We start from the raw sequence: 13356 nt of genomic DNA on the forward strand, positions 1-13356 counted from the left end.
GAAGTGAGAAACTGAACTCACTGCAAACATGACGAATAAGTCTGCATACGTTTACCATACCTGCATACACTTAGTAATTACAAAAGGGTCTGTAGCTCATAATATAAGAAAATAAGTGACCAAATATACCACATGACTTAAAAGTGACAATTTGACTGATGTTTCATACAATAGGAGCAGCAGTAGCCCATCCTGTGGGGACATGGGTTGGGAACTGGAAGGTCACCGGTTCAAGTCCCAGTACAGACCAAGTGTAGAGTGTGTAATTGGGACTGGTCGCTGGAGAAGTGCTAATTCACTTCCTGAGCACTAACGGCACTTCATCAAGTCAGCAAACCCCCAAACTGCAGTGAAGACTCTGACACGTATTCCCTACTGCATGTCTATAATGTTTGTGTCGCATGTCTCACAATTACACAGAATAAAGTTGAGTTTTCCCTGGGGTTAAAAAAGTACATGAGCAACCTGCTATTTGTGTCTATTGTATTTAGAAGCGAGCAATTTCAAAATGTGGTCTTGTGATGGGTGATTTTCCCTTTTTCCTTTTGTCTAATAGGAACAAAAAAGGACAAAAAAACTATTCAGGAGATTAATTAACCGATTTGAAAGATCGAGAGAAACATATCAGATTTCACAAGTTTGGTGTTAGCTATGATGTTAGTTCATTCCGACAATCGGTGCCCAGATGAGCACAGCATTCATGAAACATTAACAATAACATCACAGGCACTATTTTATTTTATGTTAACTTATTGCTCTGACTTTCAGATTGCTACAAAATTGTGCCTTTAGGACAAAAGTGACTTCTGTGGCCTTTGCAATGAGTTATGCAGCCAAACACACAATCACACTATCACATTTATACACAAACACACTAATGCACACATACACCAACACACTAATACACAAACACACTGAAACGCACATGAACAACTGGGGAGATAATTCAAAGCTCACCCAGCCTGAGCAGATCCAGCTGCATTCCTACTCATTTTTCTGACTCACATGTGTTTTTTTCCTCTTAAGGCGAGTTCCAACCAACGTTTGTAAACAAGAACAACTCTCCCTGAGCCCGGTAACAGTGTAACCCGGACTTTAATGTGTGATGTCATCAGAAGTCATAGCCTTCAGCTCTAACATTGACTGAAGTTTGGACTCAGCATGGTTTGAACTTTCAACCTCAAATGAGGTAAGGTTTTTTTTTTTCTTACTTTGCAGAACGATTTAAACCCAAAATATCTTGGCTGCCATCAGGAGAATATCAGAATGCAGGGTGCATGTTCAAAAAGCAAACAATGGTTCTTTGTTACTGCAGAAAACCTGACATGTATGTGGCACACTGACCCAGGGTTGAATTCACATAATCAGTGGTAAACTGAAATGCTCTAAGTGCTTTTTGCATCACCCTTGCAATTTTGTTATTTTTCCGAACTGATTGCCACATTCACCTCTTTTCCAAAAACCGTTTCCATTTCTATTCCAGCTCACTCAGGGGCTGGCATGCATTTAGACAAGAAACCATACCGGTGTAGGTCAATTTAAAAACTTGTGGGTTACAATAGTTCAAAGACAAATGCATGAAACAACTAAAACACTAACATATTTTCCTGCACACCTCTGCATTGTGCGCATTCATTTAACTTCAAATATCCAACCCGTCTCCTTCCTTTTATTCATCCGTCGGTGCTTGGCTCTGGTCTTTGCATATCAGGCCTGGGCACAGGCTAATCGTCCATCCCACAGGCTCAGCAGGACTCCAGCAGTCTGAGGGCAGCACACAACCCCAGACGCACTTTAGAGTGACACACCAGCCTGAATGCCACGTCCACAGAGAGAGAGAGAGAGGGAGAGAGAGAGAGAGGAACCACTGGAGTTTGGCCTGTCGTCTACTTTCAGCAGGTCTTTGGCTCTGTGAAACCTTTTTGCACCGCTAATGATGTCTTTTATGCAAGCTGTGATCCATCCAGAATCTCTTGGCTAGCCTTTGGGAAGAATTTATGCCTTTAATATCATGAATAATCTAGTTGCTCAAAAAACAACTGTATTACCTTCCCTGGGAGCTGAGGTAAAGATTCCAGCAAGAGACTTCAAGGTAAAGCTTTCACTTCAGACACGGCTTTGCACTAAAACACAAACGTGTAGAAGCAGCTCGGCATTAAATTTTGATGAACTAAGTCATGAAATATGGAGGTGCTGATAAAGTGGATGTTAATAGGTTGCCTATGGGTGAACCGAGCCTGTAAGTGAGGTGAACATCCCTTCCTGCAGAAACACAAGCGTTTGTAAAATGCTGCAGCTGCTCATATGGACAGAAAAAAAAGAGCAAATGAATTTTTTCTATTTGCACAGAAAGCAACAGATGTGTTAGTAAAAATGCATGATCATTATCCACTTACCTACTAAAGTGTTTTATCTTTAATTAAAGAGTTTTATATTCAATAAAAGCACTCTTTATTCACTTTACTCAGCGATTCAAAAGGATGCTATAATGACAGATGTGAAAATGTACATCTGTGTTTTCATCATTTCTAATAAAAAGCATTTAAAAAAACGTCCTTTTGTTCATCGACTGTGAAGTAAACCTGGATCAAACTCAATCAAGGAGCTGTCCATGGTGCTTAACCTGAGCTCTCAGAGACAAACAATGCCTTGCTGTAATGCTCAATCCTCCTTATCTTATTCACATGTTGTCCAGTGGTGGAGCCAGACTTTTTTTAACTGGGGTTTCTGGAAGTGTTAGTGCACAAAATTAGACATTATCAGACGCACACTTGACGCCCATAATTTCAAAGTAAGAGGAATATTTTATTCATTTCTTAAGATTATTGAAAAATAAAACTGTGAAAAGCTTTGAGTTCTTTACTGTACACCCATGACAAAAGAATCAGGGACAAGAAACCTCCTAAAACTAACTAATTATCAGGGTGCAGCTTGGAGCGTGCATGCCATGTACAGAGGCTGTAGTCCGGCCCGGTTTAGGATCCGACCTTTGGCTCCTTTCTGTCTCTGAATTTTGATTCTGTCCACTGTCCTATCTCTTAAAATAAAGGAATAAAATGCCCCAATCTAAAACTGATTCTGCATTCAACACATCTACATTATTGACTGCTTTTGTTTGTTGATGATATGCAGAAAAGCCCAATGAGACTAAACTTAATTTTAGTACTGCAAGATGTGTAAAAGTCCTAGTAGGATACTCGTGCAAAGTACTGCATTCCCCAACTGTTCAGTTGCTGTTGTTGTTTTTTTGTTTTTCTGTTTTTTTGTTTTTTTTTGCAGGGGGGGCTTTATTGTAAGGATAGGACAGTGGATAGAGTCGGAAATCAGGGAGAGAGAGAGAGAGTGGGTGGGGAACAAACCAAAGTTAAATTCCTTGTGTGCGTAAGTATACCTGGCCAATAAAGCTGATTCTAATTCTGAGGTAAGGACCATCAGGCCGGGCTCAAACCTGGCCACCTGTCCGGAGGGCTACAGCCCCTGTACATGGGGCGCGTGCACTTACCCCTACACTACTGGCGCCCCGCGTTCAGTCTTTTTAAGGAGAGCATGATTATCACACCCTAAATGTAATCTTAATGTCACGAAGAAAAGTGCATCTATCAGTATCTTCTTTGCCTCTTATCTTGTGTAGTAACAGGACGGTGGTATCCTTTCCTAGCATGCAGCGTAGCAGTTAAAACCCCTGCGCAGGTTGGCAGTCGATCACAAAACTAAAACAGAGACAGATATCACATTCAAACCAATTAAGTCTCCAAATCTGCACCCAGAGGACGCCCATACGGTGGAGGGGAGATCATGCAAACGCTACAAAGGAAGAGCCCAGCCGGCCTGCTGCTTTGGAACAAGGAGGTTCAAAGTTGAACCACTCAGCTGCTCTGCTGCCAGATTTCTCTCTTTATTTTCCAGGGGAAATATAACAGTTGTAATCCTGTTAGGAGCATATGTTCCCATTATTTTAAGAAATCAATTCTATTATTACAGCGCCAACATTTTTTTTTACAACACTTAAACTGATTCAATCAATACTCCTTTGGGCACTGGAACAGGAATCAGAATCTAAAAGTATTAGTGTTGGTCTGACTTCAAAGTGCAGTCACTGTTTGGTGTAATATATGAAACCCACTTTGTGCACAGGCATTATGAGAGATGAATAACGTGTCTGTGTTGCTCTTTTTGAGAGTGACAAGAGAAAGGCGGAACTTGAAAAGAGGCTGGGAGTGCTAATGAGCCTTATTTTAAGAACACAACATGGCCATGAATATTTAACAGCTTGTCTCCTTGATGAAGCACCAAAATAAAAAGTCTGACGAATTCATCATCCCGAGTGAAAAATGGTTTGTGTGAAGCTGCTGCTGTAAAGACGCCTCTGAACAATGTTACTGTACAATAGTGATGCACGCTTTAAAACAGATCGTGTAAATCTTGATTAAAATGAAAAGATTAGTTTGAAATGTAACCAAAGCAGCAGCTCACAAACACTCAGACACACTGAGCTGAGAAGGAAATCGCTGTGTGAGATAACGCTGTGTTCAATATCGTGATGTAGATATAAAGCGCAATAGAAAAAACTAAAATAAAGAAGGCTTATGAGTTCATCACAGGTTTTCAATCAATCGGCTGTTCCTCATGTTGACAACCTTGTGTTTCCAAAATCTTTTATCCTAAATCCAAATAAAATTTAAAAAAGCATCTTTTAATACTAAATTTGCACAAACTCATCTGAGGCAAGCTAACAGCTAGCTAGAGCTTCATCCCTACCCTAACCCGTTACCCTTAAAGAAAGAATGTGCACCATTTTACACATAAAAGCAGATTATGAGGTATATCGTCTGTGAATGTCTCTCTGAGTCATGGCTGTCTACAATGAGTGAGAAGCGTGAGTCCCGCCAGCTGTACTGTTGTCAGAGCCGTGTTTACGTCATGTTTACAAGGAAAGGACGGCCTTGCGTATAAAGTTGTTTTAGTCAAACGACTAGTGAAAAGAAGAAGAACGTACTCACTGCATATTTGGATGTCACACAAGTGTGTTTAAATGTATGTGCAATATGAAGCTATGAGTTAAGTGTGCTAACAATAGCCTGCTAACACAACAATGAAGACCACGGGCATTCGGAGCTTGAGCAAAGGACAATTTTGTCCGACCCTTGCTCTTAATGGTGTTTAATTTAATTATGGTGTGTTCTAATTAATAACTGCTTCATGTGAACGTGAGTGGAGGAGGGTTGAAGGTGTGCCGCTGGAGCGTGTTTTCTGTTATGTTTATGTTATGTTCTGTTATGTTTATGTTAAAGCGTGGCTCTTAAACTCAGGCCTTGGTCCCAAAGGTCAAATGTACATGTTAAGTGTGAAGCATTCTTTGTTTACATCATTTATACTTTTGCGATGTGCTTATTGTGAAGGGTCATTTCATCATAATGATAGAACTGCAATTAATTACTCAGCCCTAATGCACACTTACTTTGGCATCCTTAAAATCAACTTCAAACAAGGTAGAATATGAGACGTAACATCCGAACATATTGGAACAGGTCTGACGTTTGTGGCAAAAAAAAAAAAAAAAGCCTTGAAAATCGTGGATAGACCTCCCGCCGTCATGGACTTAGATCCATTATAAGGAGTAGGTACCACTCTCCAAGATGGCGCCCACATATATATACATCTCAAAAGGCGTGGAAGTGGCATCTACGTGTATTTATATCTATGCTATCCGAAATTATGACAAAAAGCCGATAACAAATGAAGCTTTTAAACTTGTTGTGTCAAGCATCACTTTGATTAGCATCTTTATATTGTTTCAAATCACCCTTCTTTATCTCTAATCAATGATCCATACTCTTATAAACGCGGACACCTTTCAAGGTAGTCATGGAAGAGATCCTGCAAGGTGCAAAGTCCCAGGTACTCACTTTGTTGCTTAGCAACAGCGAAGGCACTGGCCCCCCATTTTTTTTTTCCTTCCAGAAAACAACCTCAGTGTCCAAAATAAATAAAGATAGAAGGACCACACGGTGAACCTCTTGAGCGGGGTTAAGTCTCTGGGAATCACACTCAGCAAACAGCAGGGAGAGCGGCTGCGAAAGGCCAACGAGTTGTTTATGTGTGGTAATTACACTCTTTACTCTTAGGACGTAAACAAACAGCTTCATCTATGGATTCTTTAAAGGGGCGGAATAGGATGATTTCGGCCTCCTATACCCATGAAGATAACATTGTGAAATGCTTCATTAAATGAGGTGTTGTTAAAAGACAAATTATGAATTCCTGACACAATTAGACGTCTTATTTTTAGACTCTGACGAAGATTGAAAATGAATGCAAATGCTGTTTACGGCTTTGTCCTTCATTTTCCGAGAGAAAATGAAAGAAAACACCCTCCGAACAGATCAAAAGGGCTACTAGACTACTAACAACACAACCAAGGACTCCTTATCAAAGACGACTGGCTTTATCTCATTAAAGCAGGCGAGAAAAAGGGGGGAAAAAACTCCAGTTCCAAGGGGAAATGAAACAGTTTTGCCCGTATTTGCTTTGTTATTTAGCTGGAACAGCTCAAATTAATTACTCTCATCTTCCTCACTCGATTCATTATTCTAGCTGTAAACACATTAGTCAAATGAAATGTCTCCAAGCACACCTGGCATTCTTATCTTCCTCCCGCTATAGACGACAGGTCGGTGCAGCTTTCCAACGCGCTGCAAGCAGAGTCTTAAAGAAACCCGGCGCCTTTTCTGGGATATGGTACCTGCCGCCTCCTCTACCGATAGCTGCCTCCCAGGAAGCCTTAATGTATGAGATTTGTCAGTGTCAATTTCCCAGCTAATCTCTCTGGTCCACCTCGCCGCTGCCTCTGCCGCCCATTCATTCTGCTGCTCTGTCTCTACCTGCTCACGCCATCCTGGGAAGGATGCAGCGGGAGGCCGGGGAGAGGAAACACATCTGTGATAGCTGCTGCCGCAGCAGCGTGACCCTGCATGTGCAACCAGCAGGAATGATACACATCCAGGGACAACTGGGCTAGCTCATGCATGCTTATTTATTTCACCGATGATTTACTAAAGGTATAATTTAGAGTCTATAACATAGATAAGGTCTGCTTTTCTGAATGACACACTGAAATACACAGAAACAGCTTTAAAGACAGACCAGAAAACTGACATTCATGATTTAGTTTTAGTTTATTTTGAATCAGGGACAGTGTACAGAGTAATTTTTTTTTTCTTTAGTCCCTAAAGGAAATTCTGGTTTACACTGTTATTTAGAGACACACATAGGCCCCAAATACACACACATGCACAAACAGGACCTGTGGACATGCATGAGTTGAGAGAAGTCAGAGTCGGGCTGCTATGCAAGGAGCCTGCCAAAGCTGTTGGGGGTTCGGTGCCTTACTCAAGGGCTCGGGAAGTGCCCTGGCGCCTCTACAGATCTAAGACCAACTTCCATATTTTGGTCCACACTGAGACTTAAACCAGTGACCCCCCCCCCCACCCCCAGTTCCCAACCCAAGTCCCTATAGACTGGCACCCAAAAGCTGCTACCACTGGAGAGAGAAAATGCTTTGTACCAGATTTAGCTAACTAGTTTATTTCCATCTGTAGTCCCTAGTCCAGATGACGGCAAAAGTAAAATATAGATCAACCACTCATCTATTCACACGCACACACACACACACACACACACACACACACACACACGCACACACACTTGCAGTAAGAGAGAAGAAGAGCACAGAACAATATACAGACAATAAAACATTATCTACACGTTTCCCTGAGTTGTAGAAAAGTTGTTGAGATGACAAATTAATGCTGGTTCCTTAAAATTCATGTTTTTGACTTCAGTGGGAGAGAGTGTGCGCAAATAATTGACTCCATTGTTACAGGCCTCTTAATTCTGTTCAAAATGACCACACTTGCACATTTGAACCACAGTGAAACATGTAAAAACCTACACTGTGATTAAACCAGTTAGTAAGTTTAAATACCTGAGGCTTTGTTTTAAAGGATTATTTTTCAATAGTAGTTCTTTAACACAAACGTAATGTCTACAAATCTAAAAATTTTCCTCCAAGTACAGATCAGATATAGCTTCAGCTTTTTACTGGATGCACTCATAAAATGCAAACAAGAGTGACAGTGTAACAGGGTAATGTGGATTCTCTAAGACTCAGAGACGCTCATTGTGCAGTTCACCCGGCTCAGAACAGTCAGAACTTTCAACACTGTGACACTCAAACACAAAGGAGGGATCAACGGCTAATCAATAGAGAAAGCTAAGCTCTTTGTTTCAAATTCTTGCCCTGGCTTCTAAATCCTGAACCTGCTTTTTTTAACAGTGTCAGAAAGCAGCATTCCTCAAGGAAAGAGGGAGTCTAAGTTTCAGCGGAGCAGAATTTGGCAGGCACAGAGGTGTAATTTGCCTTAAGTTCTGCAGAGGGAGAAGAAAATGCTAATTTAGGCTACGTTTTAAAAAAGAAAAAAAAAAGGTTTAAATCCTATGCTCATTACTGTTGGACGCTGGTGTGCTGCAAAGCCTCCCAGCCAGTAATATTACAACACTTAATTAAAATAATTCTGCAAAACATTCAATGAAGACCTTGACTTCCATTAGACTTCAGACTTCAGAGGATGACATTCAAACTTTTCCAATGAAGAAAAGAAAAGTTGCAGCTTCCTCAGAGCTGCAAGTGTTCGACAATGATTATTTTTATTTTGGGGACTGGGAACTTTTTCTCTCTTTTTTTTTTTATTTTTTTGCAGTTTGAGTGTTGATCACACACTTTCTTGTTCCCAAGATTCCCTGCTGTGTTTGGTCCTATCAGAGGACGCCAAATATCCCCCAAGTACAATATTAACACGGATTCATTTCTGCAGTGTGTTCACACATTTCCACCAGAATAATCTCACACAGACCCCCTGATTTAACACCATGCTCATAGCTCATATACAGTGTTTACAGGTTTGCAAGGAAAGTCATGCCCTGCTCATGTGACATTTTTTAGTCCCTGACGTAAAGAAATCTGAAATAGATATGTCATGTATGTGTGTGGATATAAATGTGTTTTAAAGACATGCGTGCACAACGACTCTAGGGAGGAGGGGGCGAGGGCTCTCTAATGTTTTGGATTTGGACTGCAGTACAACATGTAGTAGTATCCTGACCTTTAATTGCAGTAAAATATGTTATAATGCAATATTTGACTAACTCTAATCTATTTTTTTCTGAAATCTGAGAGTATTTTAGGCGTTCTTGGAGAGAACTCTCAGTAACCCTCTGCATGAGAACAATGTGTGTGTGGAGGTGCATGAATATGATGAATTACATCTCTCAAAAGTAGCCCAAAGGTCCTCGTCATTTGACATCCATGACAAAGATGAATTACTGAAGTAGCTTAAAGGTCAATGAACTCCTAATCTACAGGGTGACAACGAGCCAAGAGGTAGGACTTAAAGTGACAGTTTGTATTTTGGGAAGTATGGGGTGTAGGAAAAAATCAATTCATGTCAGAATGGCAATTATTCATTTCTGTAATTGTGAATCGATTCCAACATGTAAAATTAAATTTTCTCCAAACGTCCTATACATTTTTTTTTTTACCAGCAACCGGTTTTATACACTGCAGACTCCCTGCTAGTATTTTCCTCCGTGCACCCTCTCCACTTTCCTTTGTACACTGAAGCAGCAGGGGGTGTGTCAGCCCCGGCTCAGCAGCTGCTTCCTTACATTAGCTAGCTCTTAGCGTCAGTAATGTATGTCTAAAGGTATAATTTAGAGTCTATAACATATATTAAATATACGAGGTCTGCAGAATGAAAATGAGATACTTTGTGAACAATTCAAATGCCCGAGCTCACATCATGTGGCGACACCAGGAGTAGACTTAAGTGGAACAGCGCCCAACAACATCTCAGCAACACCCACTGCACCGCTTTAACGATCAGCCAATCACTTCACATCCATCGTTGTTTCATTTCAAAGACCTGCGTCAACAGTAAAGCTTTAGATTTATGATCACAACATTTTTTCAAAGGCAACTGTCTGATATATACTTTGTTAGCTGGCTTAAGCCATTTTTTTAGTATGTTTACATGATTGCAATCAGCAGATAAGAACATTACAAATGAAAAAGCTGCATCGTCTTGTGAACATTTTATTGAGCTAATGTCTAATAATCATTTTCAGTTTCTTAGTGCTCAGCAGACTGAGGTAGATCCTCAAGAAGCAACCCTTTATGGCGGAAACAGAAAGTGTTTGACCCTGTGACGTTGAAGCATTTCTTTATAATTCAAACTGAGCAGCATCTGCGTGAAGCTGCTTGTATATGGGCCAGTGACAAGACAGCCCTGAGAAGTGTGTGTGTGTGTGTGTGTGTGTGTGTGTGTGTGTGTGTGTGTGTGTGTGTGTGTTGCATCCTCTTATTCTTACCTTGACATTAATTATTCATCCAGCTGCATTCCATTTAGATGTGTAGAAACTGAAGCGTCATGTGTCTAGGCTCACTGCAGTGTGTCTGCTGCAAAACAACAAAGAGAACAAAAGAGAGTATTAACATGTGAAGTAAGCAGGGTGATGTGGTAATAAACGTTTTGGTAATATGGGATCCTACTGTGTTAAGTTATCATACATGTTTTTTAGATTTTTCAACAAATGAAAGCAACAAAACATATAAACATGAGTCACTGAAGTTTTGCATGTTTAAAGATTTTCTAAAAAACACAGTTTATAGTATTTAACAATTGTTGAACGATATTCTTCAAGGATATTACGTTGCACATTATTGTCATACCCTGACTTTTATATGAATATAAAAGTTCTGACTGTTGCTTCCCTTTCTAATATGAAATAACTGACAGGTATAAATCATTCAGCAGGTTATTATCATGCAGGATCCTGAATGTTTAAGATGCATGTTCCTCTACATTCTCTGCGCCATGCTTCCTCTCTTGACGTTCAGTCAGAAGTCACACTTGCCAAAAGGTTAGTGAAGGCAACCGCTTGGGGCTCCAGGACTGTTGGAGGGCCTCCTGAGGGCTGGCAAACTGTAGACCACAGCAGTGACTCAAAATGTGCAAAAGTTTGCAATGACAAGTAGGAAACCTCCCTAAGGGGACCCCGTTGATAGAACTCACTCGTGCTGTGCTGTAAAGTGTAACATGCATAATTCCTGTAAAATTACAAGTTTGTCAATGAAAGTCACTAAAGAGGAATTATCTGTCTGGAAGTGAAAACAGGAAGAGGAAAAATACAATGGAGCAGATCATGATTAAATATTCAATGACTAAATGCTGCTAGTCTAGCCTTAACAACAGGGGAGAGACAGTTGTGTAACTTAATTCTGCTTGTTTTAAATAATCACATTTTTGTTATAATGTTCAACAGAAGTTAGTTTAGCTAGCAGAGCAGACCTTATGTGTCCATCTCTGTTGGTTGTGACCGGGAGTAAGAGTCGAAACACCAGCAATCGACTTGTTAACGTCGACACATCGGACATGTTGATGCAGGAGATGGGGCTTGAACCCTGGACCTTCCAATTGAGAGTTGACAACTCTACCAACTGAGCCACAGCCGCCCCCCCCCCCGTGTGGAGGGGCCCGCTGTAAATTTCTGCCTTGGGCCTCAACTCACACTAGAACTGCCGCTGGTCAAGTTTTACACTAGAATCTGGCACCATGACTAAGAATGCTTTTGTTCTGCCTTGCACTAAAACAATGTTTTGGTGGCCTTTCCTTTAAATCTTCCTGTTCTTATGAAGGTTATTAAAGCCCAGTGTTCAACATAAAATCTGACCTGTCAATCTTAATCCTTCTGCTGAGCAAACACTGTGACGAAAGTTCATCAGCCATCTGTCAAGAATGTACAGAAAAGTCCGCTTAGAAATACATGGCTGTAAAGTATTACGAAAATACCCGTAATCCTGTAAGAAGTGGCTTCCTGCAGTTTTGTTTTATGCCAGGAATTTTGAAACCTCACGCTTTACGACGCATTGATTTATATCCTGCTAAGCATAAGGCCATCAATCTGCAGTGTGTGACATAACGGCTCGTTCAGGGCTGTCTGGGGAGAAATTATCACGCTCGATGATGTCGATGAGTTAAAACCCATAGAACAGATGCACGCCTGATGCTGGATTCAAAGCACAATGCAACATTTCACTTCAAAGCGCAGCGGGCTCTCCAGAGACAAACGGCTGAAGGTACGGAGGAGCGTTCTGCAGGAAATCTTCTCTAATTCAAAGGAAACTGACAAACAGGGATTTTAATTACACACTGTCCAAGCTGTGCTGATGACCATTATGTGTCAATGTATCTTCTATAAAAATACAACAATTATGCATCAGTGGTCCCATCCACAAAAAACTCTCATTCATTTACATTAAATACAAGTGTAATGTGCTGTTGAAAGATGAGAAGATATCACTGGTTTTAGAAGAACGCCACCCGTTATCCTGTGACTTAACATTAAATAAACTCTTAAATGTATTACCTGCTTCACTTGGACTCCAGAAGACTTTATTTCATTGTGACAACCTTAAGCTCTCGCCCAAAGTAATATGTAAAACAGCAAAGGAAGTCTATTTTTCTGCCTTTTCTGAGCCAAAATTAAAGATTTAAAGTGCCAGACTGGGAGCCAAATGTGCTGTGGAGAGCACATAAAAAAATGAAACATTTCCAAGTGCATATGTGATACCATTCTGTTTTTTTCTCCTCATTGTTGAGATGGCCGTAAAAAACAGTGCAGCTTTGTGCTGTACATTATCATATAATAATGCCACTAAACTGCTGTGGGAATCATTTTAATGGGCCAAAAACAAGAGAGAGTCCTGAGTCACGTCCAAACTAATGCAACAATAAGACTGGACTGCAGTAATAAAGCAAACAGCGGCCTAATAGCTGACCCGGGAGACTTGATTATGCTGTTTCTGTAACCCATTACAGCAACGCAGGCAGTAAAAAGCCATCATAGTGACTAAACTTCAGCATAATGACTCTTGGTTATTGTGAACAAGATGTACACCGAATGTGTGAAAAGTCCAAAATAGCAGAACAAAACACTGTGGCATCGTTTCAGCTCCAATAGGAGCCATTTTCACAGTGTATGAATTCACATTCAGCTCTGAAAAGGACACCTTTTGCCTTTTTCAAGCTGTTGTGTTCAAGTTGTTTTAAAATATCTGTGAAGGTGTTTAGGAAACATTCAGTTTGAACTTTTTTATGAACCTTGTTTTTCCTGTCAAAATGCATGCATATAATCAGAGGTGGTGAAGTAAACAAGTAAAGGATTGTTTAAAGTGTTTTTTATTCAATAATAAGACTGGACACAAAGCGATGCAACACAAGACGATTTACAGCTCAATGT

At 40.5% G+C, this 13356-nt stretch overlaps 1 protein-coding gene across 3 annotated transcripts in view; it reads right to left on the reverse strand.

The window, feature by feature from the left end:
* Positions 1–13356, reverse strand: part of LOC109986539 (mgat4 family member C) — a 127657-nt gene that overhangs the window by 95767 nt on the left and 18534 nt on the right. For all 3 annotated transcript variants that reach the window (XM_065956921.1, XM_020637233.2, XM_065956920.1), the window contains exon 2: positions 10426–10513. The gene's annotated coding sequence lies outside the window, so the exon portion shown is untranslated. The remainder of the gene's footprint in view (positions 1–10425; positions 10514–13356) is intronic.

This window comes from Labrus bergylta, chromosome 7, assembly GCF_963930695.1.
Source record: "Labrus bergylta chromosome 7, fLabBer1.1, whole genome shotgun sequence".
Taxonomy (NCBI): Eukaryota; Metazoa; Chordata; class Actinopteri; order Labriformes; family Labridae; genus Labrus; species Labrus bergylta.